Raw genomic sequence first — 26,271 nt, 5'->3', positions numbered from 1 at the left:
TATATTTCTTTGTCTTTCCTCACAAGTTTTATTTAGGAATAATTACACTTTGCCCACCTGTGGTTTGCCTCTATTTCGATTTGCCTACCCGTGGTTTAATTTTTGGCACTTTACCCACCTGTGATTATCTCCATTTCTATTCCGTAACCCACCTCTGCCTATGCCGTTACTCTAACACATATTATGTCAAATACAACATCCAAAACAGATCCAAACACTCCTCCTCACTCCACTTGCTCACCAAACAAAATCCATAGATTCTACCAAATAGATACAATGTGCTTGAGTTCATTGTAGCCCGAGGCGTTTGAGTCCATCTGGGCTTTGATCGTGGTTGTAACCCGAGGAAGAAGGAGCTAGTTTCTGGGTTCATCTAGCTTCAGTGAGCTTCAATTTGGATCGTGGTTGGGTGAAACTGGGTTCGGTGAGCTTCTCTTCAATCTGGGTTCATCTTCAAGTTGGGTGAGCTTCAATTTGCACATTTTGGGTGAGCTTCAAGCTTGGGTGAGTTCATGGCTCTGTTCATCAATAAACCTAGGGTTTAAAAAAAAAAATTTCGAAATTGGGTTTTTGCAAGGACGAGGTTGGGTTTTTGGGTGAGCTTCTGTTCAAGCTTGGGTTTTTGGGTGAGCTTCTGTTCAAGCTTAGGTTTTTGGGTTCTATTCAAGCCTGGGTTTTTGGGTGAGCTTCTATTCAAGCTTGGGTTTTTGGGTTCTATTCAAGCCTGGGTTTTTGGGTGAGCTTCTGTTCAAGCTTGGGTTTTTGGGTTCTGTTCAAGCTTGGGTTTTTGGGTGAGCTTGAAGCTTGGGTTTTTGAGCGAGCTTGAAGCTTGGGTTTTTGGGTCAAATTGTAGCAGGATAGCACATTTTGTATTACTGATTCAGTCCCGGTGGCTGTGGCTGTATATAGGAGTTTTTGTATTACTGATTCTGTCCATATCTAATTAATGTTGCATGTGTGGGATTTTGGTACTAAGATCAACTCAAATAACTAAGTGTGTGTGGGATTTTGGTATTGCAAATTGTGAGAGGCTCATTTATTGAAAATGTTAATTAGGTCTTTCTGGGATTGCAAATTGCAAATTGCGAAAGGCTCATTTATTGAAATTGTTTTTTTCGACTGACATTTATTGAAAATGTTATTTACATGTACTACAATTGTTTATCTGGTTGTTTCGGAGATATACTAATATGGAATTTATTGTAGCATGGAATTTATTGTAGCATGGAATTTTAATGAGAATCACATACCTCTCTCTCCAACTAACCTCAATTGAGTCAGGTAGTTGCAGTTTGCACATTTTAGTTTGAATTTTTGCAAGAGGCTCATTTATTGCGAGAGGCTCATTTATTGAAAATGTTATTTAGGTCTTTTTCAGGGATTGCAACAAAAATGTTTTTACGTTATGAGTATTTGTTGTATATTCACATTTTAGCATGGAATTTATTGTAGCATGCAATTTTAATGAGAATCACATACCTCTCTCTCCAACTAACCTCAATTGAGTCAGGTAGTTGCAGTTTGCACATTTTAGTTTGAATTTTTGCAAGTGTGATTATCCATGTTTGCTTATAGTTATGAAAAAAAAATAGAACCAAAACAGAACCAGACGCAGGAATATGCTTTTCTACTTTCCCTTTCCATGGGTTTGTCTTCCAAATACAGAACAAAAACTTTCAATAATATTGTTTGTTTCTGTGTTGTGCTTTGTGTGGACCACAGGACCACATGATAATTTTCCACATGCAAGCCTATCTCATACTTTATTCTGTTGTATTTTATATGCAAAATGGATGGCTGACTTGACATTCAATTTTGAGATTCATCATGGTGGCCAGTTTGTGTGGAACCCAGATTTGGTATATTTAGGAGGTAGTACTTCTTTTATTGATAATGTTGACCCAGATAAACTTAGTTATTTTGAAATACAAGATATTTGTTCTGATGTGGAGGCAGTTAGTACAAGTAGATTTCATTATCTTATTCTTGGAGGTAATTTGGAGCAAGGGTTAAGGCTTATAGATGGAGATGATGATGTAGTTTATATGTGTGAGATTCATGCTGCATGGCCTACAGATAAGATAACACTATATGTTGAGGGTGGTGAGGAGCCACTTGCAGTTGAACAACCATTTGGTAATGAGGAAGTAGCAAATGATGATGATGTGCATGAGGCACCTCAAAATGGTGATGATGTGTATGAGGTGGGTGAGAATGATGATGATGTGCATGAGATGCATGAGGGAGGTAATGTGGATGCTGAAGGAGGTGGTGGACAAGATTTTGATTGGTTGGAGGAAGGGTTTAGGGGGCCAAATTTTGATGATGATGTATTTGGAAATGTAGATGATGGGCCATCTATACATGATGGAGTAATGCAGCAACCCCACATAGGCCCTCTGAAGCAGATGATGGGCCATCTACACATGAAGATCCACCTGTGTATGCAGCCCCACATAGGCCTACAGCAGATGACAATGACCTACCTCTTGAAGAGGGTGAATGGATTGACCCACCTCTTGAAGATGACATGGAAAGTCTAGTAGGGTCTGATGATGATCAGCCACCAACTACTCCAAAAGAACCTAAGTTTAATGTTCAAACTAACATGAGAAAACCAGAGTTAAGGAAAGGAATGAAGTTTCCAAACTCTAAGGTATTTAGGGAGGCTTTGAGGGAATATGCCATACACAGGCTAGTAGATATCAAGTTCAAGCTGAATAAGAAGAAGAAGATATCAGTTTATTGCATAAATGAATATGGATGGAGTTGCTATGCATCTCAACTATCTGGGGAGTTGACATTCCAAATAAAAACATTCAATCCAGAGTGCACTTGCCCTAGATCCTTCAAACACAGCCAAGTGACTTCAAGATATGTTGCAAAGAAGTTTATGCAGGAGTTTGACAAAAATCCCAATTGGAAAGTGGCTGGTGTTTAACATCATGTGAAGCAAGCACTTAACATTGACATAAGTTTCAGTCAGGTGTATAGGGCAAAGAGGAAAGGTACTGACCTAATTACTGGGGATGAACAGCTGCAATATGGGAAGCTTAGAGATTATGCAGAGATGATAAGATTGAATGATAAAGGAAGTAGGGTTATTTTGCAAACTGAAATGGAAGATGAAAATGCACAACCCAAATTTAAGAGAATATATATCAGGTATAATGCACAAAAAGTTGGTTTTTTGGGAGGTTGTAGACCAATCATTGGTTTAGATGGGTGCCACCTGAAAAGGAGATTTGGGGGACAAATACTTTCTGCCACAGCTAGGGATGCAAATGATAACATTTTCCCAATTGCATTTACTGTTGTTGAGTAAGAGAACAAAGATTCATGGGTATGGTTTCTGCAGCAGTTTTCAGATGACATTGGGAATCCAGAGCAACTTAATCTGGTCTTCATCACTGATAGACAAAAGGTATGACCTACAATTGTATGCATGCCTCAGTTCAATGATACATGACTCACTTCATTTCAACATGTTTAACTAGCATATTTACTTGATCTGTTTTGTGTATGAATTAGGGCCTTATACCTGCAATTGAGATGATGTTCCCAACTTGTGAGCATAGGTACTATGTGAAGCATATCTATAATAATTTTAAAGTGGATCATAAGGGCTTGGAGTTGAAGGATGCATTGTGGAGATGTGCTGAAGCCACAATAATCAAGGAGTTTGAGAAAAGAATGCAGTAACTGAAGGATTTGGATGTCAAGGCATGGGAGTATCTTACTGACATCAATCTTGCACAATGGTCTAAGTCTCACTTTAGTAGTAGACTTTGTGTGACTGTTTAGCTAATAACTCGAGTGAGTCTTTTAATGCCATGATCTTAAAAGCTAGGGATAAGCCAATTTTAGCAATGTTGGAGTGGATCAGAGTTAGGCTCATGACCAAACAATACAAAAAAATGAAAGGTATAGCAAAATACACTAGAAATGTGTGTCCTAGTATTCAAGACAAATTAGAGAAGTTAAAATATGAATCTATACCTTTCAGTGCTACTCTAGCAGGCAGCTTCATGTATAAGGTTGATAATGGTCATGAGAGACATGTGGTTGACTTGTTTAAGAAAGCATGCAGCTGTAGGATTTGGGATTTGGGATTTGACAGGACTTCCTTGCAAACATGGGATCTCTGCTATTGTTAAGAACCTGGAGACAGTGGAGGACTATGTGCATCCTTGTTACTTGAAAGAGACATTTGTGAAACTTACAAACAGATAATACAGCCAATGCTTGGCCAGTCTGAGTGGGTTAAGACTAACCAACCTGCTCTTGTTGCTCCTCATATGTATAAACCACCTGGCAGACCACCACAGTAAAGAAAAAGAGATCCTGAAGAGCCAAGGAACCCTTATAGAGTTTCTAGGATGAATAAGACAATCAAGTGTGGGAAGTGCCAGAAAGGACATAATGCAAGAGGGTGCAAGACAGGCATCACTAGTGAAACTCCATGGCAGAGAAGAGATAGACTTACTAAATCAAAAGCTGTAAGTATCTCCATGATTTGAACCATATTCATTTCCTCACATATTTCATGTGTATGTAACTTATACAACCCTCTTTGTAGGCACAAGGCAGTAGATCTACAAAAACAAAGCAGACTACAACACCTCAAACTGCATCTCAGCCACCAAGTACTAGATCTCAGCCTGCATACATAGTTTTTAGTCAAACTGCATTTCAACCTGTACCAAATAATAGATCTGAGGCAGCAACTCAACCTCCAAGTGCATCTAGGGCCAACTGGTTCTCTTCATCCTTACAACCGAGCTTCCATACCCCTAGAGAGACATGGGATTCTTTACCATCTCAGGCACCTCTGTTTTCTTCTATTTTGTTTATTTTTAGCCTTTTACTTGCTATTGTTGGATCATCTTGCTAATTGCTGGATTTTGGTTATGCAGCCAAGTGCATCTGTGAGCACTAATGGTGTACCAAGTCAAGGAAGTGGTGGTGGTGGTGGTGGTGCTAGGGGGTTTAAAGGCAGAAAGTTTGGTGTATCAAGGCCGACAAAGTTTCAACCAGTTGGTGGAAAGGGCAAGAAGGCAACTGGCAAGGCCAAGAAGGCAGCTGGCAAGGCCAAGAAGGCAGCTGGCAGTAAATGAAGATGGATGTTAAAGTTTCAACCACTTGTTTTGTTATATGTCCCACTTTTTTGTTATAGTTCCCACGCTCAATGTAACTAGTATTTGCTTAACCATGGTCAAGTGTCAAAAACAATATTGGCAATTTTGGTTGGAAGATGTGTATGTCTGATGTGTGGTGGACTAGTAGTTGGGTTTTGGTTGTAAATATGTTTGCATGTGACATAAAGTCACAATGACACAGAAAATCTTTTATTAAAGTTAATGTGCATTAACACAAGATAAAGTATTTTGTTGTGTTGTGCTTGTCTTTGCTTTTGGTGGATTTACATAGGACTGTGTTTTGCTTGCTTGTCTTGTGCTTTTGGTGGATTTACACAAGTGTATGTATTCACACAGAAAATCATGTGTATGTGTAAAACATGTTCCATTTATGGACAGGTGTAAAACAACTTCCATTTGAGAAAAAGTTCTTAAGTCCATATATATTCCATTTATGGGCAAGGTAGGTGTGCATTGACACAGCAAACATGTTCCATATTCCATTTATTAATCTTGCATTGACACAGGTTCCATGTTCTATATATTAATCTTGCATTGACACAGCTGTATGTATTGAATCAAAATGAATATATAATAACATGTTCCATTCATGTTATTAACATTTCCACATAAACAACACTTTCAATTTGCACAAAAACAACACTTTCAATTGAATATATAATATGTTCAATTTGCACAAAAACAACACTTTCCATTTTAGGAGATAGATACAATAATTCAATTACCAAATCACATTTCAACATCCCCCCCACCCAAGTATCATGGCAGATTAAGGTTCCTCACCCTTACATCTTGTTCACTGAGGCAAAACACAACAACAACATTACAAAAATGAAAAATAACCATGACACAACTAGTGCCACCTTGTACAATCTCTCACTCTCTCTAACCCTCTTAAGTTTCTCCCTAGCTTCTACATAAAGCACATGAGCTTCTCTTTCCCTCTGGTTAGATCTTTCTTCCATTTCCCTAGTTGTAATTTCTCTATGATTTGCAAGCTACAGTTTATTTTCAAGCATACTTATCCTTTCACGGACAAGTGGGGTAGTTTCACTCGTACAAGTTTCATTGTCCACCCACTGAAAGAAGCCACATTTGGGACCAACCTAATCATTACAATTATAACAATTAATTTCACAGTTCACAATTAATTACAACTAATAATTCAATTCAATTCAAAACAACAATGTAATTGTTTCTTACATTAAATTTACTACAACCGAGGAATCTTCTTCCATAGTTACCAGCTTTTCGACTTGTTCGTAGGGCACAATTCTCATGGGTACATAAATGACCATCTCCGGCACGGTAGAAGCCACTAGTTGTAGAGTCATTGCCAATTGATGAAGACATAGCAAAAATTTGTTACAAGCTTATAGACCAACAAATCTGTCACAAGTGGCATAGTTCAAATTTTTAGCATGTGTTTGAAGGAAGGATAATCCTATGAAGAAAAGTATCATCTAAAACAAGTTGCCTCACAGTAAAAGTACAAGATAAAGAGACCTAGGGTCATGCAGCCCCGCATTGATGAATACAAAAAAATAAAATAAAACATAGATTTGCATTTAAATTCGTCATTACAATTGTAGTACATGTAATGTGAATATACAACAAATACCCATAACGTAAATACATTTTTGTTGCATAACGTAAATAACATTTTCAATAAATGAGCCTCTCGCAATTTGCAATACCAAAATCCCACACACACTTAATTAATTGAGTTGATCTTAGTACCAAAATCCCACACATGCAACATTAATTAGATATGGACTGAATCAGTAACGTAAAAACATTAACGCAATTTGCAATACCATAACGTAAAAAAATTTTTGTTGCAATCCCAGAAAGACCTAAATAACATTTTCAATAAATGAGCCTCTCGCAATAAATGAGCCTCGTCCTTGCAAAAACCCAATTTTGAAATTTTTTTTTTAAAACCCTAGGTTTATTGATGAACAGAGCAATGAACTCACCCAAGCTTGAAGCTCACCCAAAATGTGAAAATTGAAGCTCACCCAAAATGTGAAAATTGAAGCTCACCCAAGCTTGAAGATGAACCCAGATTGAAGAGAAGCTCACCGAAGCTCACCGAGCCCAGTTTCACCTAACCATAATCCAAATTGAAGCTCATCGAAGCTAGATGAACCCAGAAACTAGCTCCTTCTTCCTCGGGTTATAGCCACAATCAAAGCCCAAATGGACTCAAGTGCCTTGGGCTACAATGAACTCAAGCATCTAGGGATTTCGTTTGGTGAGCAAGTGGAGTGAGGAGGAGTGTTTTGATCTGTTTGGGATGTTTTTTTTTACATAATATGTGTTAGAGTAACGGCATAGGCAGAGGTGGGTTACAGAATAGAAATGGAGATAATCACAGGTGGGTAAAGTGCCAAAAATTAAACCACGGGTAGGCAAATCAAAATAGAGGCAAACCACAAGTGGGCAAAGGGTAATTATCCAATTTATTTAACTATTTTAACTATGTTCATTTAAAGAGAAGAATTGGAATTTCTTCAATTTTAAAATATTATAAATTCAGTTGATTATTTTGAAAGGTTTCTTTTCTCCAAAAGTAACTAGATATTTTTCGAATTATAATAACTAGATATTCCTGCCCTGCCTCGCATTAATAAATGTTACATTGTAAATTTTTCATGCCCTAAAACCCTACTATTTAAACAAACGTATCATTAATTTATTTTATTCTACCCAATAAAGCTTTCGGCCTCTTTTTTTTTTTTTTTCTCTTGCAAGGTTGGAAATAAGGTACCAATTTTATCATTTTCTTTTGTCTTTATTATATATAGATTTATATACTATTGAATCATTGATTTTGTATTATGAGATTTTTGTTTTTGTTGTGATATGTCTTGTTAAACACTTCAATAATACTATTCAATTTTTGCTAAAAATTAGTTTGATTTGATTACATAAATTTATAGTTTGATTTTTCTTCAAATCCAACCCAAGCTAGCAACTGGTCTCTCTCTCTCTATCACACTTGCATATTTTGATTTGTGTTTTGTATTTTAGCTAAGCTTTCTTAACTTTTTCAACTCGTAGTTGTCAATGTTTTTCATTTAGGTATATCATATATGTGATATCTCTTGAATTGTGAATTACAATTGAAGTAAATCTTGAATTTTGAATTACAATTGTGCTTCTCCATCATGCTCCACGACAATAACATTGTCTCAGAAGAGATGTCATCGATCTTTTCTAGTATATGAAACTGCAATAAGAAGAGGGATTGGGGTGGTCGGTAGTGGAGACAAGAGGGTTTGGGGTGACCAGTGGTGGAGGAAGAAGAGGGATTGTGTTTCTGGGTTCACGAGAAGTTGGAGAGAGAGAGAGAGAGAGTGTGTGTGTACATATAGGTGTTTTAGTTTTTGTTAGGGTACATTTTTTTTACACCTAATTTTATTTGAATACCACCTATTTATTTTCAAATACCACTATTACGTTATTGGGTTTTTCCCAAATATTTTTTGCTCTATTATTATGTTAATCACAAATGTTTCATATCTCATTATCTAAATTGGGTCATAATATAAACTATCACAAAAAGCCCAAAAACTTATATTTTATCCAATTTTATTATCATTATTTAGCTAAGCCCAAAATCGGGGCTTTGAACCTAACAAACACATCCTATTCTATTTAAAGCCCAAGAATACTTATGCTTGGCAATATTTGAAGCCCAATTTTCATTGGTAACATCAAAGCCCAATTCTCATTGGAAATATCAAAGCCCAGTTCTCGCTGGCAATATTGAAAGCCCAATTTTCATTGGCAACATCAAAGCCCAATTTTCATTGGCAATATCAAAACCCAATTCTCGTTGGCAATATCAAAAGCCCAACTTACGTTGGCACTATTAAAAGACCAAGCTAACTACTTGACACTATTTTATCAAAAGCCCAAGGTTATTAATACTTGGCAAAATACTATATCATAATTATTTCAATTAAAAGTCCAATAATGAACAATACTTTAGATTCTTAAAAATATTACAAGCTCATGAAATTTATGAATTATTTATTCTCAAAACCCATGGCAATCATCTTATAAAAGCTCATGGAAAGTTATGATTATTTATCTTAGACCCACGACATTTATTTATTTCATATTAGAAACTCATGTTCACTATCTATCTTACATCACAATATTCATAATATTCATTTCCAAAACTCATGGTAATTATTCATCCTACATATCCATCATGATTATCCATAGAAAAACTCATGAAAATATCACATTATTCCATTATAATGGTTGTTACCATATTTATTTAAAACCCATGGATATTGCCTTTATTTAAAACCCATGGTAAATATTATTCTCAAAAAAACATTGGAGGTCATTAGTTAAAAAGCCCCAAAGAAAATATCATTCACAAAGTAATCCATAGCAAAAATTATGAGAAACTATACAAGTTGTTATTTAAAGCCCACGAAAATTAATACCCAAAACCTATCATAAACATTTATTAAAGCTCATGGATTCATTTTATTTCTACTAACAACTAAAGCCAATGTGGAATTTAAATCCATGGCAATATATGGTAGCTTTGTCCATTTTTTAGGGCTCACAATGAGAAAGCAAAAGGGTAGGCCCAAGTGGAGAGAACCACTAAGTCAGAGTCCCATCAAAATACTCAGCCCTCATGGCCAAGCCCAACATAAAATCTCAGCCACAACAGCCTATGTGTGTAAACTGACTCTGCTAAAGAACCTTATTCAGTTTTGCCTTCTGCTGGAGGTCACCTCAAGAAGCAACCAAGCTCCCAAACCAAATTAAGAGCTGACCACATGTCCCACTGCCAACTCTGACGTGAACAGTACCAGAGGCTGACACCTAAAGGCTATCAAGTAATAAATACTCTTCTTCCCCAAGTTTTGGTCACAACTTAAGGAAGCCATAACCAAGGGGAAAATTTGGGAACATGTAGTTTAGAGGGCATAAAGGGATCTCCAGCGGAACCCTCTGAAGTGGACTTAAACTTTGACACCTGGCTTAGGGTGTTGAATCCTACTTCCTAGGGTCCAAATTTCAGTTGCAGCACTAGGATTCTTCCTTAATACTTGCCTTAATTCCATTAACTGAACACAATCTCAGCAAGCTTAGCATTTAATGCAAGATGACCCCAAATACTACCCATGTGTGACATTGCCCAAAGAAGCAAAATAGCCCCAAAAGCAAATCTCCCATTTTTAGGCCAAATCCAAGTTATTAATTCAGCTGTCTTGCTTCCCTGAATGAGACCTACGTTTTTTGGATTCTTGTTAATTAATGCTTCTCTAAACTCCATTATAAAAGCATAAGCACCTCAACCCACAAGAAGACAGCTACTCCCTCTAAAACTTTCTAGTTTGTTTGCCATTTTACTTGTAATTCAGCTCTCCTCAAGCCCACAACTCATTCCCCTTAACCCACACTCACCTAGCCTCAAACATTCCTTTCCTCTTTTGCATAATCATGACCCATAAATGCCTCCCAATTAGTCACAAACAGCCCACTACTTACTAAAGCCTTAACCTCAGTATTAATTCCATCCCACTCACTCAAAACAGCCCACATTACCTCATTCATGCCTTATGCACACATACTCACCAAAATCTTAGTTTAATACTTGCTGCACTAAGTTGGAATCTCTCTCTCCCTTCATACCATGCCAAATAACTCATTTTTCATCATTATGCAGCCACTAATATTTACTTATTGTTTTACTATGGGATGCTATAATGTATTTGAGACTTTTTGAAATTTTTTCTTCATATTAATGTGATGATGGCTGAGAGTATTGTGGGTCTTATTGAACAAAATACACAAAAATTTCCTGAAGTCAATACTTTATTAAATTTATTTAATAATTGAATATAATTTACTCTACCGCTAGAGGACTGATTTGAACTACGATGCTGTAAAAGGACTAATAATATAACAAACTAACTACAATGACGTGTTATTGGGCTTTATTGTTGTCTTCTTGTCATGTTGCAGCCTCTATCTCTTGCTTAGACGGGCTTACACTACATCGAAAGCCTTTGGGCTTTATTTTAAGGGCCCATAGTCGAGTTTCGGCTTGGCTACCTCATATTCTATTCGGGAACATCAAAATTTTCCCCTCAACAGTTTTTATTTTTTATTTTTTTAATAGGTGGTGTAGTTAATTAGGGTTAGTTGGTTAAGTTTATTTAAGTAATTATGTGCAATGCACATGTCATTTTTAACACATGTCAATTTATTAGAGTAGTTTATATCCTTAAGCTACAACTAATTTTGTAGCTAAAATTTATCTTTTAAAAAACTATCAAACATTCCAAGTTTTTTTTTTTTTTTTGGACAGTAATTGATTTTACTCATTAAGAGTGTGATGAGAAGTATGGAAGTGTGTGGAATTTCCTGAGGATGTGTTTCATTTGTTGTAGTGTTACATTACATGGTAATCATACATTAATGTAATTTCAAAACAACAGTACAACATTACATTGTGTTAGGAGGGGGGTGAAATTAAGGTGATGTGATATATTTTGTAATTTTTAATTATGGTAATGTAAGAAAAAATAAATAAAATAAAACAAAAACTTTAATGTCATATCATCTTAATATGCAGCCACTAATATTTACTTATTGTTTTACTATGGGATGCTATAATGTATTTGAGACTTTTTGAAATTTTTTCTTCATATTAATGTAATGATGGCTGAGAGTATTGTGGGCCTTATTGAACAAAATACACAAGAATTTCCTGAAGTCAATACTTTATTAAATTTATTTAATAATTGAATATAATCTACCCTACCGCTGGAGGACTGATTTGAACTATGATGTTGTAAAATGACTAATAATATAACAAACTAACAACAGTGACGTGTTATTGGCCTTTATTGTTGCCTTCTTGTCATGTTGCAGCCTCTATCTCTTGCTTAGGCGCGTTTACACGACACTGAAAGCCTTTGGGCTTTATTTTAAGGGCCCATCGTTGAGTTTTGGCTTGGCTACCTCATATTCTATTTGGGAACATCAAAATTTTCCCCTCAACCGTTTTTATTTTTATTTTTGTTAATAGGTGGTGTAGTTAATTAGGGTTAGTTGGTTAAGTTTATTTAAGTAATTATGTGTAATGCACATGTCATTTTTAACACATGTCAATTTATTAGAGTAGTTTATACCCTTAAGCTACAACTAATTTTGTAGCTAAAATTTATCTTTTAAAAAACTATCAAACATTCCAAGTTTTTTTTTTTTTGGAAAATAACTGATTTTACTCATTAAGAGTGTGATGAGAAGTATGGAAGTGTGTGAAATTTCCTGACGATGTGTTTCGTTTGTCGTGGTGTTACATTACATTGTAATCTTACATTAATGTAATTTCAAAACAACAGTACAACATTACATTGTGTTAGGAAGGTGGTGAAATTAAGATTTTGTGATATATTTTGTAATTTTTAATTATGGTAATGTAAGAAAAAATAAATAAAATAAAACAAAAACTTTAATGTCATATCATCTTAATGTGCATCATATCAAGAGCACATCATAGCAAACCAAATGCCCCTTAAGTGTATGTGTGTAAAACTCCCTCCTAAAGACTTGAACCTCAATCCTTACAATTTATACCCATAAGCATTTATTCTTGTGGAGTGACCATCACACCAAGGATTCGCGTTAGTGGCATAGTGCACTAATAAAGACTCTTTGACATTATTTGATTGAGACCAACATTCAAAGTTAAGATTTTGAACCTTCTACACCATAAATTTTAGCATAATTTAATTCTAATCTTAGTCTAATAATAAAGAGTAATCATTATTGAACCAACGTTATATGTTAAAATTTTATCATAATTATCAGAAAAAAGCTTGGGATTTCTAAACTACTAATGAAAATAGAGGGGCTGTTTGGTTTGTGAGTTTAAACAACAGTTTTTAGTGTTTAGACAACATTACACATATTTTCACACATATTTTCACACACTTTTTTACTTACACGTATTTTCAAAAAATACAAACAACGTTACCAAACGAAAATTCCTTAAAAGACAAGGAAAGCTTTTTTTTTTTTTGATAGACCCAAGTTTAGTAGAGGTCAACATCCAATTATCCTGATGTGACTGAGAATTTCTATAAGACCACGAAAGATAAATAGACCCATCTCCCATGTCGCTTGATAGGTGGGCTTGGTTGATATCAACATCGAGTTCGAATGATCATTTTATTCGTTCATTTTCTCAGCTATGTGCTAGTATCAGGGACAGACCCAGGTGGGGGCCTAAGGGGCCCCAGGCCCCCCCTGGGCCCAAAAAAAAAATTACGAAGTAAATTTTCCAAAAAAAAAAAAAAAACCAAGAAGAAGACTTAGGCCCCCCCTTTCTTTTTAGCCCAGGCCCCCCTCCAAAAATCCTAACCATCCCACTGAGTCGGCCAGCCTAGAGCCCATGTAAATGTAATTAAAAAAAAAAAAAAAAAAAAAACAGAGTAAACCCACTAACCCAATGGTCCAAAACTAAATGGAAAACAAAATGAAAAAAAAGAAGAAGAGAAAGCCAGAGGTGAGAAAGGGTGAGAGGCGAGACAGATAGAGTAGAGAGTAGTACAAAGAAACTGAGAGAGTGAGAGGCAAGAGAGACCCATCTTGCCGCCGCCTACGCTGTGACGCCGCCACCACACAAGAGAGACCCATCTCGCTGCCCACGCCGCCATCACGCGAGACCCATCTCGCAAACTCGTCCTAGTCCCCGTCAACTGTCGCCTGTCGCAGACCCAAACGGCCACTCACTAATGCCACCACGCTGACGCGAGACCCATCTTCCCGCCGGTTGCTCGATCTGCCTAGCCCTGCAGTTCACAAGTATTTATTCTATCCTTTAAAACCTAATATAATTTTTGATTATTTGTGAATCTCAAAATCTAACAATCTATGCTTGTGGACTTGTGATATTTGTGTTTTTATTGATATTGATGAACTGATGTTGGTGATTGTGAATTGAATCTATGCCTGTGGTGTTTTTTTTTTTTTGGCTTTGTTACTCTCTATCACTCTGTGTTTGTGACTCTCTCTCTTATATTATATAGATAAGAGAGATAGCGAGAGAGAATATGTTTGATTGTTTGTTGACTGGTAGTTGTGCAATAACAGGGACAAGTGACAGGAAAAAAAATGGTAAAGTTAGGAAAAGTTTTTGGTGGTAGTGCATAATAAATCATATAATATAGTAAATTGTCACATAAATTTAAGAAAATAACAGTGATTCACTTACGCCTATTGTTAACTCATAATGCTAAATTAGATAAATTTATAAATTGAAAAGAAGTGAAAATACTAAATTTATACATTGAAAAGGATATAGCTTTGACATTTAGTTTGGATTCAATCATAGATGATTTTGAAGATTTAAAAGAGCGTCGAGTTTCTTTTTCATCGATGATTGTATTAAGAAGCAATAGTGTTTCATGTCTTTTGTTTTTGTTGCTAGTTGATTGTATCTTAATATATTAAGAAACAATTATTTTTGTGTAGTTTTCTTAGTTGATAGTTTTTTGATACTTTATGGATGCGTATTTGAAAAAACAAATTCGCTTAACTCCGGCCCCCCAAGCTTGAAATCCTGGGTCCGTCCCTGGCCAGTATCATGAAAGAGAGTAAACTACTTATATAGACTGAAATGTGAATTCCTTAGTTGCATGGAGCCCACGCTTTCTAGAGCTGCCCATAAAATAATTAGTTCTTGTCTGCAGCTTCAAACAAAGAATAATGTAAAGATATAAACTTTTTTATAAGAAATTTTACAGCTGCTAATGTAGAGAGTGTTTTCGTTTTTTAAGGAAACAATAATACTTATTAAAATACACAAACACAAAAGTAGTATATAGAGTTTTTTAAACAAGTTTATAATATATTACGTGAAAGTGGTGAGTGATTACTGGTATATGAAAAAGTGATGATAATAGTGGGTTTAAATAAAAATCAATAAGAAACTAGTCATATCAACAGTTTGTAAAAATATTGTAAAATAGTTTGTGACTGTAACATTACTCTCAAACAAAACTCAGGGGTGAGAATTTCCTAAATTTGATGGTTATTACACAAACTGTGCGAATTGTGAAACGCATACATTACATACTATATATTTCAATAACTGAAATCATAGTTAACCCACTATTTTAGATTATGCATACACACGATGCATGTAATAGATTTTGCCCTTTCCTAAATGACAATGAAAGTTAACATACCCGACTTTTTTGAGCTATACTTACTAGTTACCAGAGTTTTTAATATAGTACTGAAAGCTCGACTTTGTATTAAAAAACACAAGAGCTATTTTGAAAGTTCAAATAGAGTATAAAACACCAATGAACATTTAGACCCCCAATTACAAAAATACCAACACAAGCTTATACTCAAACAATAGATGTGTTGAATGATAAGTACAAGCAATACCCAAAACAATAAACAACTCTAAACCATAATTAATCACAACACAGTAGCAATTAATATGTAAGAGTAAGGGAAGAGAGATGCAAAAACAAAGATAACACGGTGATGTGTTATCGAAGAGGAAAGTGAAGTACTTGGCAAAAAACCTTTCTGCCTCCCTCCAAGCGGTAAATAATCCACTAGAGAATAAAGTTGGGATATATGAATAGTAGAAGACCCTCCAAGCCTAATCTACCCAATGTACGTAGGCCTCCAAGCTTCTTACTCCAACAGGGTTACGTCAAACCTTGTCTTCCCTAGCTTATTATATCCCTCAATCGCCCATTGCATCAACCAAATGAATTAGTCCCTTCTGAACTGCTTCCCAAGTACCAAAATACCTCCTCACTGATATGGGTATGATGAGATAGGATTTGGCTAAATGTACCTCTCAAGGATATGAAAATGGAGAGGGTGAGAGTAGAGGAATTTGGAGAATCAACTGATGAAGATTGTGGATGAGTCAATCTTGTTTTTCTCTAGAGTTTCTCTCTCAAAAATTCTCTCTTAAAGCTCTCAACATTTCGTGGGTATAAGGGTATTTATAGTAGAGTGTATGAGGAATGCGAAACGTTAGTTTTCATCCAAACAGGGCATTCTGGTTACTCAACCTCGCGACTGGAACGATTTGCGAGTCTGAGTCGCGACCTAACTGCCTAGCCAGACTGGAAGTCTTTTCCTGTAGTGCTCGAGCTATCGAGACCCTTCAGCTCCTCTACATGCTTCACACGTATGCCATTCTAGCGACTTGCTAGTCGCGAGCTAGTCGCGAAATCTAGTCTCGAGACTCCTTTGAATTGTACACATCTTGAGTTTTCTTCACACTCTCTCACATACTACCCTTACATAATTCCCACTTAAATACAAGGTTTCTACATGCTGAATTACAAGCAAATTTGACATGGAATAAAGCCAACAAATGGTTGAATAAATTCAACCTTACATGTTTAGACCCCAATTTAATAATTTACTGCTAGATTGCTTTTATTCTAACTTATCTAAGTGTAGAAATAAGAGTAAATGAAGCGCAATCAACCGATACTACTCTAGTGCATAAGCATAAACAACAAACAATAGAAGTAAAACACAAGAGCAAGGGAAGAGAGATACAAACACAAGATAACATAGCGATGTGTTATTGAAAAGAAAATCGAAAAACTCAGCGAAAAACCTCTCCGCCGCCCTCCAAGCAGTAAATCGATCAACTAGACAATAAGTTGAGATACACGAATAGTAAGAGACCCTCCAAGCCTAATCTACCCAATGTACCTAAGCCCAAGAGACCATTGGAATCGTGTCTTGTCTAGCTTTCCAGATCCGGCAATACGCTTGATTGCATCCGCCAAGCCTCACCGACTTCTTTTGGCAAATCCCCAAAACTTCCCAAACTCCAAAACACTCTCTACACTTTGAGAAGGTGTAAGTTGTGTTTGGGTACAAATCTCCGCTCAAAGTATGACAATGGGAGAAGGAAGGAGAAGAGGCTAGAATGGTTTCTCACTAAGGATGAGTATCTCTCTCTCTAAATGATGGGTGTGTATGTTGTAAAAAACCTATCTAGAGTTTTTCTCTCTGAATGACCCTCTTACACTTTTGTAGGTAATGAGGGTATATATAATATGGGTGAAGGGTAAGAAAGTCAGACTTAAAAATCCTCTAGGCCGAGAGTTTTGCGGGTATCTCACGAGAAGGCCTTACCCGCGAGACACTCGCGAAATCTTCCAGGCTGGCATGACTCTTCAGGTTCCAGCATGTACTTCTCACGTGGCTCTTTTGCGGGTTAGCTTCTAGCGAAACACTCGCGAAATCCACCGATTCTTCACTTTATGCTCGATCCTTCACCAACTTAATACTAAACCCAATACAATGAAATCCCACAAAATAAAATGAACAAAATTAAAGCAATTACAACATTTTTTTTTTATCATGAAATAAAGCCAACATAAAACATAGTTGTAAATCATAACTATACAATCTCCCCCTTTGGCTCTTCCGTGACAAAACACCTTATAATAGACTCTAGACTTAAACGTGGGTTTGTAAACAATGGCAAAACTCACTCACACCTAAATCTAGAAGCTGTGATGAACTTGAAACATATATACCTGTAGCTTGAAATACTTGCACAAAACACATTAGACTTTGAAGGTAAATCAAGTGATAAAAGGACAAATATAATGTAACAAGTAAATTGTAATCAAGTTAACATAATGTGAAACATGTGAGCAACTTGATCATACACCAAAACAGTCATATAGAAATGACTACAATGATCACACAGCAAAGCAAATGATCATCCAAACATGCAACCAATAGAGCACAATGACATAAGGATGTATGCATGTTCAACATACAACCAAAGCAAAACACCAAAGTATTTGCATTAAGGATACAAGATCCAACAAGGGCACAAGTGTGTTCCAACACATAAACACGATGCAATGAAAACAACAAAGCATAGATACTAAATGTAACTCAAAGCCTCATAAAGCAACGAAAAAACAAGCATAAAGTAAAACAAAGTGAAACAAGGTTTTCTCATAAAGGATGTCTTCTCCCCCTTAGAATATGCATCTCTCCTATGGTTTTCTCCCCCTACGAATGTGCACGAGGTAGAATTTCTCCTCCTAAGAATGTGCACATGAGTCATATAGAAATGACGATACACTCTATTATACAATCCGGTATACTCTCCTCCTTTTGTCACGAATAGACAAAAGAATAAAGAGGAAGGAGGGAAAAAAAAGAAGATATGAACAAGGGTATGATGCATGAGGGGTGTAAGATGAATGAGAAAATGAAGCTCAAATGAAAGATAAAACATTTTAAAAATGCTACAAAGTATAAAGTAAACATGACATGCTAAGGATAATGAAACATGATATAAACCTAGGCATGACATAGACACAAGAACATGTTCTATGTGTTAAAAGGGTCTAAAAAGACTTAACTAGCATGAATGAATGCAAAAACATGTCAAGTGTTAGAGTGTGTGCAGCAAAGGTGCATCTAGTGTGCATGTGAGATGCATGACCAATACATAAATAAGCACTCACAGGGCAAAATGTATAAAACACACCACCAATTATCAAAACATAATAAACATGAATAATTATGGTGATTACCAAAAAATTGGTACTCATCAGAGTCTAAAACAGCGAGAAAATGCTATTTAAGCATTTTATCAAACACATACAGTGCACACACTACACATGTATGTTAAATAATGTATGAACATATGAAAATCTTGCCTAAATAAATGTTATTTTTGTCATAAGGGACCAACATCCAAAGCGAATAGACATTTAAAACAAAACCCAATAAAAAAGATTGACAAAAATTAAGTTTTCCAATTCTCATTTGAGAAAATCCTAACTATGAATATAAAACCCCCAAAAACATAATCTAAAAATCAAAATCAATGAAAAGAGTTAAAGATTACCTTAGAGATGTTTATGGAATATAAAAAACTTGAAATTAGTTGGGTTTTGATGTTGAAGCATTAAAATAGGGGTTTGGGAGAAGATGGGAGACGTTTAAAATAAATGTCCCACAAAATTCCCTTTATAAAGCTGACTTGGGGATTTTCGTGGGAAGCTGGGAATTTTCGTTGGTTAGATACCTACGAAATTTTGCTAGTATTTCACTGGTAAGCCTTACTCACGAAACAGTAGTGAAACAGTCGCGAAACTCTCTGTCCAAAGCTAAAGATTTTGAGAATTAGACCTTTTAACTCGCGACTGAAATTACACATGAAATAAGTCACGAAAACATGTTTTTCATACAAAAACAACCTGAAAAACTTTGAAAAATATGGGTGATACAAATCACTTCCAAAAGCAAACAAAAATAACAAAAATCTTTTTGGTTTGATCCATATATGATTGAGCTCACACACATCACATTTGAACATGTACAAACACACAAATGAAATAGGCATTCATTGAACATTAAATTTGTGTGTTGTGTGTGTGTATCAAATGTGGAATAATCCTTAGTCTAGAATGAAACTTCAATGATCAATTCAATCAAGTCATACACAACTAGTACTAAGTCAAGTGGTCTATCTCAATTATAGAAATGAACATATATGACCTCCCACAAGAAAATGATTACATATCTTTGAAACTTTTCATTTGGCTTCTTTACAAATCATAACATTTGATCATTTTTGAACAATACATCTCATTTTGAAAACGATGCCTAAAATTTTTGATATTTCAATTTTGTGAGTAAGCCTTTGGTTTTTTGAGGCACCATACATTCCAATACAAGTCGCTTTCCCTTTTTCATAGTCAAATACTAGTACGTGCGACGGCTTTTATAGTTCATTATCTCTTTTCGAGATTTGACATTTGATGAGTCATAGAGAAAAAACATAAAAAGTGTGGGAAGATATATAGGCACAAGTCTATGCATGCATCAAAACCAACAATACTTTTAACTAATCACTCATGACAAGCTTGAAGATCGATTTACAAAAATCACACATAGATTTCAAGATTTTTCCCACAAAGATAGATGTGCATACAAAATTAGTTAAACTCGTAAATGCACTACGTCATTAGTACAAAAGGTACTAGGCCAAACTCACATGTGATATGTGCTCAAACATATACGATCAAACTTTTGAATTTTTCACTTTTTATGTAGTTTTGGATTTTTACACAAAAAAAAAGACATAAAAGTAAGATGAAAAAAAAAATAATGCATATAAAGAAATGCAAGATGCACAAAATGCATGAAGATATGACATACAATGCATGAAGAGTCCTACAAAGATTGAAAGAATTAGATCAAGGACCAAAAGAGCATAAGCTCAACCATAGGAACCCTTCCTCATCCAAACAGAATAATTATTTGGAATAAGTGTCTCATGAGAAGTGAGACGAGGGTTGGAAGAATGAGAACCAGAGATGCACATAGACAAGGAGGTAAGAACATCAAAAACTTTCTTCAACAACTTACCATTTTCCCTCAAATCCGGTTTAGTTTGCAAAGCACAACTTCTAAGAAGCTCAACTTTCTCTTTTCTTTTTATTCTTTTAAGAGTTTGAAACTTAGAGTAATGAATTCTAAGATGATCGAAGGCACCACAATGGTGACAAACAATGTGTTTAGTTCCACTAGGCTTTTTAGGGAGGGATCTAGCAACATGGTTTTGTTTTCTCTTCAACTTGGCACATTGAGGTCTTAAATGACTGATCACACCGCAATGGTGTCAAGTTGGAACAAACTTAAATCCATCCAAAACCTTAGGTTGAAACCTAAACAGAGGCTTAGGCTTAAGAGCCTTTCTCTCCACTTTTTGATTTCTTTTATGTGAAGGAATGTACACCGATTTGTCCTTTGAGGTAGAACACACAATAGGCACAAAATCGGATACCACAACATAATTGCAACAAATATTTTCATCATTTTTAGCAATAAGTTCAGCAATCAAACACGGTATGCATCTTAGAGATTCATTTTCACATTTTAGCTCATCAATAAGTTTGTTAGACAAAACAAGTTTAGCATCCAAGTCTATATTCAAAACATTCAAACTGTTTCAGCTTTTCAAGAGAATTTTCAGCAAGCTTCTTATATTTTTCAACCAATTTATTGGATTCATTGAGTTTAGCAATCAAATCATCATTTTCACTAGTGAACTTGCTCAAATTCTCATGAAACTTCTTACCCTTTTTCTTCAAGAGTTTGACATTTGGAATATCAACAACAACACCCATAGATTCATGTAACATGTCATCACAATTTTGAGGATTAACACTCATAGAGACATTTTCACAAAAACATGGCATATTACAATCAACAACATCCATAGAAGTATACAAAACACTATCCATGGCAATAAACACAAGGGGTCAAGGATCACACTTAGGTAATGAAACCAATACAAGTGCACCCACTTTGATACCAATTGAAAACTCGACTTTGTGTTTAAAAACACAAGAGCTGTTTAGACCTCAATTTAATAATTTATGGCTAGATTGCATTTACTCTAACTTATCTTAGTGCAGAAACAAGAGTAAATGAAACGCAATCAATCGATACTACTCTAGTGCATAAACATGAACAACAAACAATAAAAGTAAAGCACAAGAGTAAGGGAAGAGAGATGCAAACACAAGATAACACGACGATGTGTAATCGAAGAGGAAACGGAAGAACTCAGCGAAAAACCTCTCTAGTGCCCTCCAAGCGGTAAATCGATCCACTAGACAATATGTTGGAATACACGAATAGCAAGAGACCCTCCAAGCCTAATCTACCCAATATACTTAAGCCCTCCAAGCTCTTACTCCAACAAGGCTTCTTAGAACCGTGTCTTGTCTAGCTTTACGGATCCCGCAATACGCCCGATTGCATCCACCAAGCCTCACTGGCTTCATTTGACAAATCCCCGAAACTTTCCAAGCTCCAAAACACTCTCTACACTCTGAAAATGTGTGGGTTGTGTTTAGATACAAATCTCCTCTCAAAGTATGATAATGAGAGAAAGAAGGAGAAGAGGCTAGAATGATTTCTCACTAAGGATAAGTAGCTCTCTCTCTAAAAGATGGATGTGTGTGTTGTAGAAAACCTATCTAGGGTTTTTCTCTCTGAATGACCCCCTTACACTTTTGTGGGTAATGAGGGTATATATAGTATGGGTGAAGGGTAAAAAAGTCACACTTAAAAATCCTTCAGGCAAAGAGTTTCGCAGGTATCTCGCGAGAAGGCTTTACCCACGAGACACTCACGAAATCCTCTAGGCTGGCATGACTCTTTAGCTTTCAGCATGTGCTTCTCATGTGGTTCTTTCGTGGGTTAGCTTCTAGCGAGACACTCACGAAATCCACTGATTCTTCATCAACTTAATACTAAACCCAATACAATGAAATCTCACAAAATACAAGAAACAAAATAAAAGCAACTACAACACTTTTTGTCATGAAATAAAGCCAACATAAAACATAGTTGTAAAGCACAACATTACAAGTACTATACATGATACATTTTTGTACAGTATGTATGGTATCAAGTCAAAAAAATTATCATTTTATAGATATGTATTGATCATATTCGTAAATTATACGATACAAATTTGTGTATCATATGAATCACATTGTATTCTAAAAAAATTGTACATGTTGAACAATATATAAACATATTAATTTAAATTGGGATTTTTTTTGTTAATATTTTTGTTTTTGTTAGAATTTTTTTAATGCAAAATTATAGGGATACTCGATTGAGTCTCATAAAAAAAAAATGTCAATGAGTTTTTCCCCTTTCTCTTCTCCTATGAAATTTGGACCATACACTTGACACTTCACTTTCACATTTACAAATTTCTTTTCCATACTACAAACATATATATTAAATGACAATTTAATTTTTATTATTATCATTTATAATTCAATAGTTACAATGGGAGAAGCGAGATTTGAAACCTGGATATCTCGCTTAGAAATATTAGGAGGTGTCAACCAGTTGAGTTATAACTTATAAGGCTCTTGGCTTTTATTTAAAAACTAAAATGCCAAGAAAAAAATATAATGAAAACGTTATTGAAATAGAAGAATAAGAAAAGATAGGTAAATGTTAATGATTATGAAGATAATGTCAATGAGGAAATAATTTTGCAAAATGATGAACATGACGATAACATTGACTTATATGTTATGTATTATTACTTTTGATTTTAATCGATTTGAATATGGATCTTATAAACATATTTTAATTTGATTAATGTCAAATGTTGTGATATAAATAATGTTAAATTAGTCTTTTTTTTCAGCTAAAATTAAACTAGTTATTAGTTGAATATGTTCCAAATTTATAATGAATATATACATTTTATATTTTTATATCAAGACTCTTTTTATATAAATTCTATTTAAGTGTTTATATATTTTATAATTCACAGTATGATATAATATAATATGATATAATAAAAAATAAAAAATCGATTAAGCTGTGATTCAAGTTTTGGCAACTATGCAAATTATAGTATGATTCAGTTATCATTCCACACGTACAAGCCATCATGATTTTTAAGTCTTCTAACCCTAAGAAAACGTCATCTAAGTTCTACCCTAAGAAAACGTAACCACAAAAGTAGAAAGACCCAACTTTTTAAAAATGTGCTGAGCACTAACATTCCTTGTATCATCATGACTTTTGAAGTCTTTTAACCATAGAAGACTAAAGAAGTAACTTCAAACCAAAACAGCGCCAGGTTTTTTTATCCCCTAAAAAACAAAAATAATAAAACTTTTTTCCCTTTATACTTAAAGGTGTCTATATTTGACCATAGTAGAGTCTAATTTGGTTAAATTTTTTATTTTTATTTTATGGTTGCTTATAGTGATATTGTTACATTTAATTTCTATGAATATTATGGACTTATGATTTTTCAAAAGAATAGGAGAAACTCAGGCAAAAAAAAGACTTAAAATGCACAATTGGTCAATTTGTTTGTTAATATTTTGAGTGCTAATAAGAATTATTTTGATTAAATAAAATCTAACAATAATCTTGTGCTATATATAAATATATATATATATATATATATACACACACACACATATAAATATAAAATTAAGACTGACTTTGAATTTAATATTTATTTTTTAAAACTAATGCACCAAGACATGTATGTAGGTATGCCTTACTTTGAGTTTTTTCTTAATTGCAAATTAAATAAAATAGTTTTCTCTTGGCCCTCAAGAAAAATTCATGGCTATGCCCCTGAGCATAAGTCTCCTATGGACTCTAGGATTCAATTCATGCTTTATTGAATGGCTAGAATTTTTTTCTCCCACTTCAAGTTACGTCTTTCAGAGTTTAAAGACTTAGAAGTCAAGGGAACTGGTGGATATCCCGTCTCACATCATGAGGGCGATTGTTATGAACTTATTGGTTTTTGCTATACATGACTCAGTCCAATCTTATGGTTGGCACTGAAGGTGAGATAATATTATTATAATATATATCCCACTTCAATAAATTAATATAATGATAAATAAAAATTTTGGTTGGTGCATTTAAAGTCTTTTTGTTTTTTGTTTTGTCACTCAGTCAACTTTCTCAATTTGGATTCTTGAAGATCCCTAAAGAAAAGAAAAGAATAGGGCTGATTTATCTTCTGTAGACTCTAAAGTTCAATTCTTGTGGTTTTGCGTGGCTAAAAAGATGTCTCTCATCTTCTTGATGTTAGGCCTTCTATATGTAATTATGTGTTAATTAGATGACTTAAAGGTCAAGATACCTTGTGGAATGTTAGTAGTAAACACTAAGCACACTTCCAGAAATTGGTCTATCAATTAACTTTCATGCGTTATCTTTTTGGAAATTCCAATACTAGTCAAGATGATGAATCTTTTAAGCACACTTCTGTAACTAACAAGATGATGAATCTTATGGGATTGAAATCCAGGCTATTGCACAGTGCAGTTCCCTTTTAAGGGATGAGGTTTAAAAGTTACAACTTTATAATGTTTACTTTTAATTTTAGTACTTCAATTTTTAATCTTTTACTTTTTCACACTTTTAATTTTAGTACTTCAATTTTTAATCTTTTACTTTTTCACACTTTTAATTTTAGTATTTGTTTTTTCGCCGCCGCGAAGTCGTCCTCGATCTTGCGGAGCTATTGACGCTGGGCTTCCGCCTGCCTCTCAGCCACCGCTAGAGCAGCCTTGACGCTCTTCTTCTCACTTTCAGCCAAATTTAGTTTGGCGGTGACTTCATGCAGCTTTTTCTCTGCCACTTCAAACGTCTTCACAGCAACAACACGCCTAGTCTCCTCGTCCTTCATAGTTCTATAGTTCTATGCGTGCTGATGACTATTTCTTCAGCTCTATGAGCAACTTGGACGGCCTTTTCCCAGAAACAAAAAGAAACATTGAAACATGCTCAAGTTAAAGAAATTAGGTATCAAAAAATACATATGCAAATAATTCTTGAAATGTAGCAAGTATAAAAAAAAACAAACAAACAAACAAACAAAAAAACAAACAAACAAACAATACAAAACAAAACAAAAAAAAAAAAAAATGAAGAAGAGTTAGATAGTAATCTTACCAGGGCAAGTTCCTGCTTCAATGTGAGAAAAATCTCATGCTTCCTCATCTGCCTCAAGTCAGTCATGTCCCCAGGCAATAGAAGAGCTTCTCCAATGTGTCTGCCACATAAGCAACTGTTCCTGGCTGAGAATTTCTGATGGAGGCGTCGGCAGTTACAGCAGCTCCATCTAAGACTATGGCTAGAGACCAGACCGAAGTGGAGGCTGGAGCCTGAACATCAACCTTCCTCTCCAGGGCTGTTTGGGATGTTCGAGCCTGTTTGGCTCCCTTTTGGGGCTCAGCCTCTTTGGGAGGATAGCTCTTCCCCCCCCCCCTCCCCCTCCACCACCTCTTTGCCCTTAGGCTGATCCCTTTTTTTCTTTTGTAATCAGACGGGTCAAAGCGTTGGGTTTGGGTGGGTGGAAGGGTGGGAAGTTTGGGCTGGGTGGCCTTCTCCGGCTCTTAACCTCCCACTTGGGACTCCATTAGATCTTGGGGGCTCTGTTTGGTTTTGCGTTGGATTGGCATTGCTTCCGAGATGGCAGGTTTTCCTTGTGGGTGGCTTGCTTGTTCTG

This window comes from Castanea sativa, chromosome 6 (genome assembly GCF_040712315.1).
Source record: "Castanea sativa cultivar Marrone di Chiusa Pesio chromosome 6, ASM4071231v1".
In the NCBI taxonomy this organism is placed as follows: Eukaryota; Viridiplantae; Streptophyta; class Magnoliopsida; order Fagales; family Fagaceae; genus Castanea; species Castanea sativa.
This window is presented reverse-complemented; position numbering follows the sequence as displayed.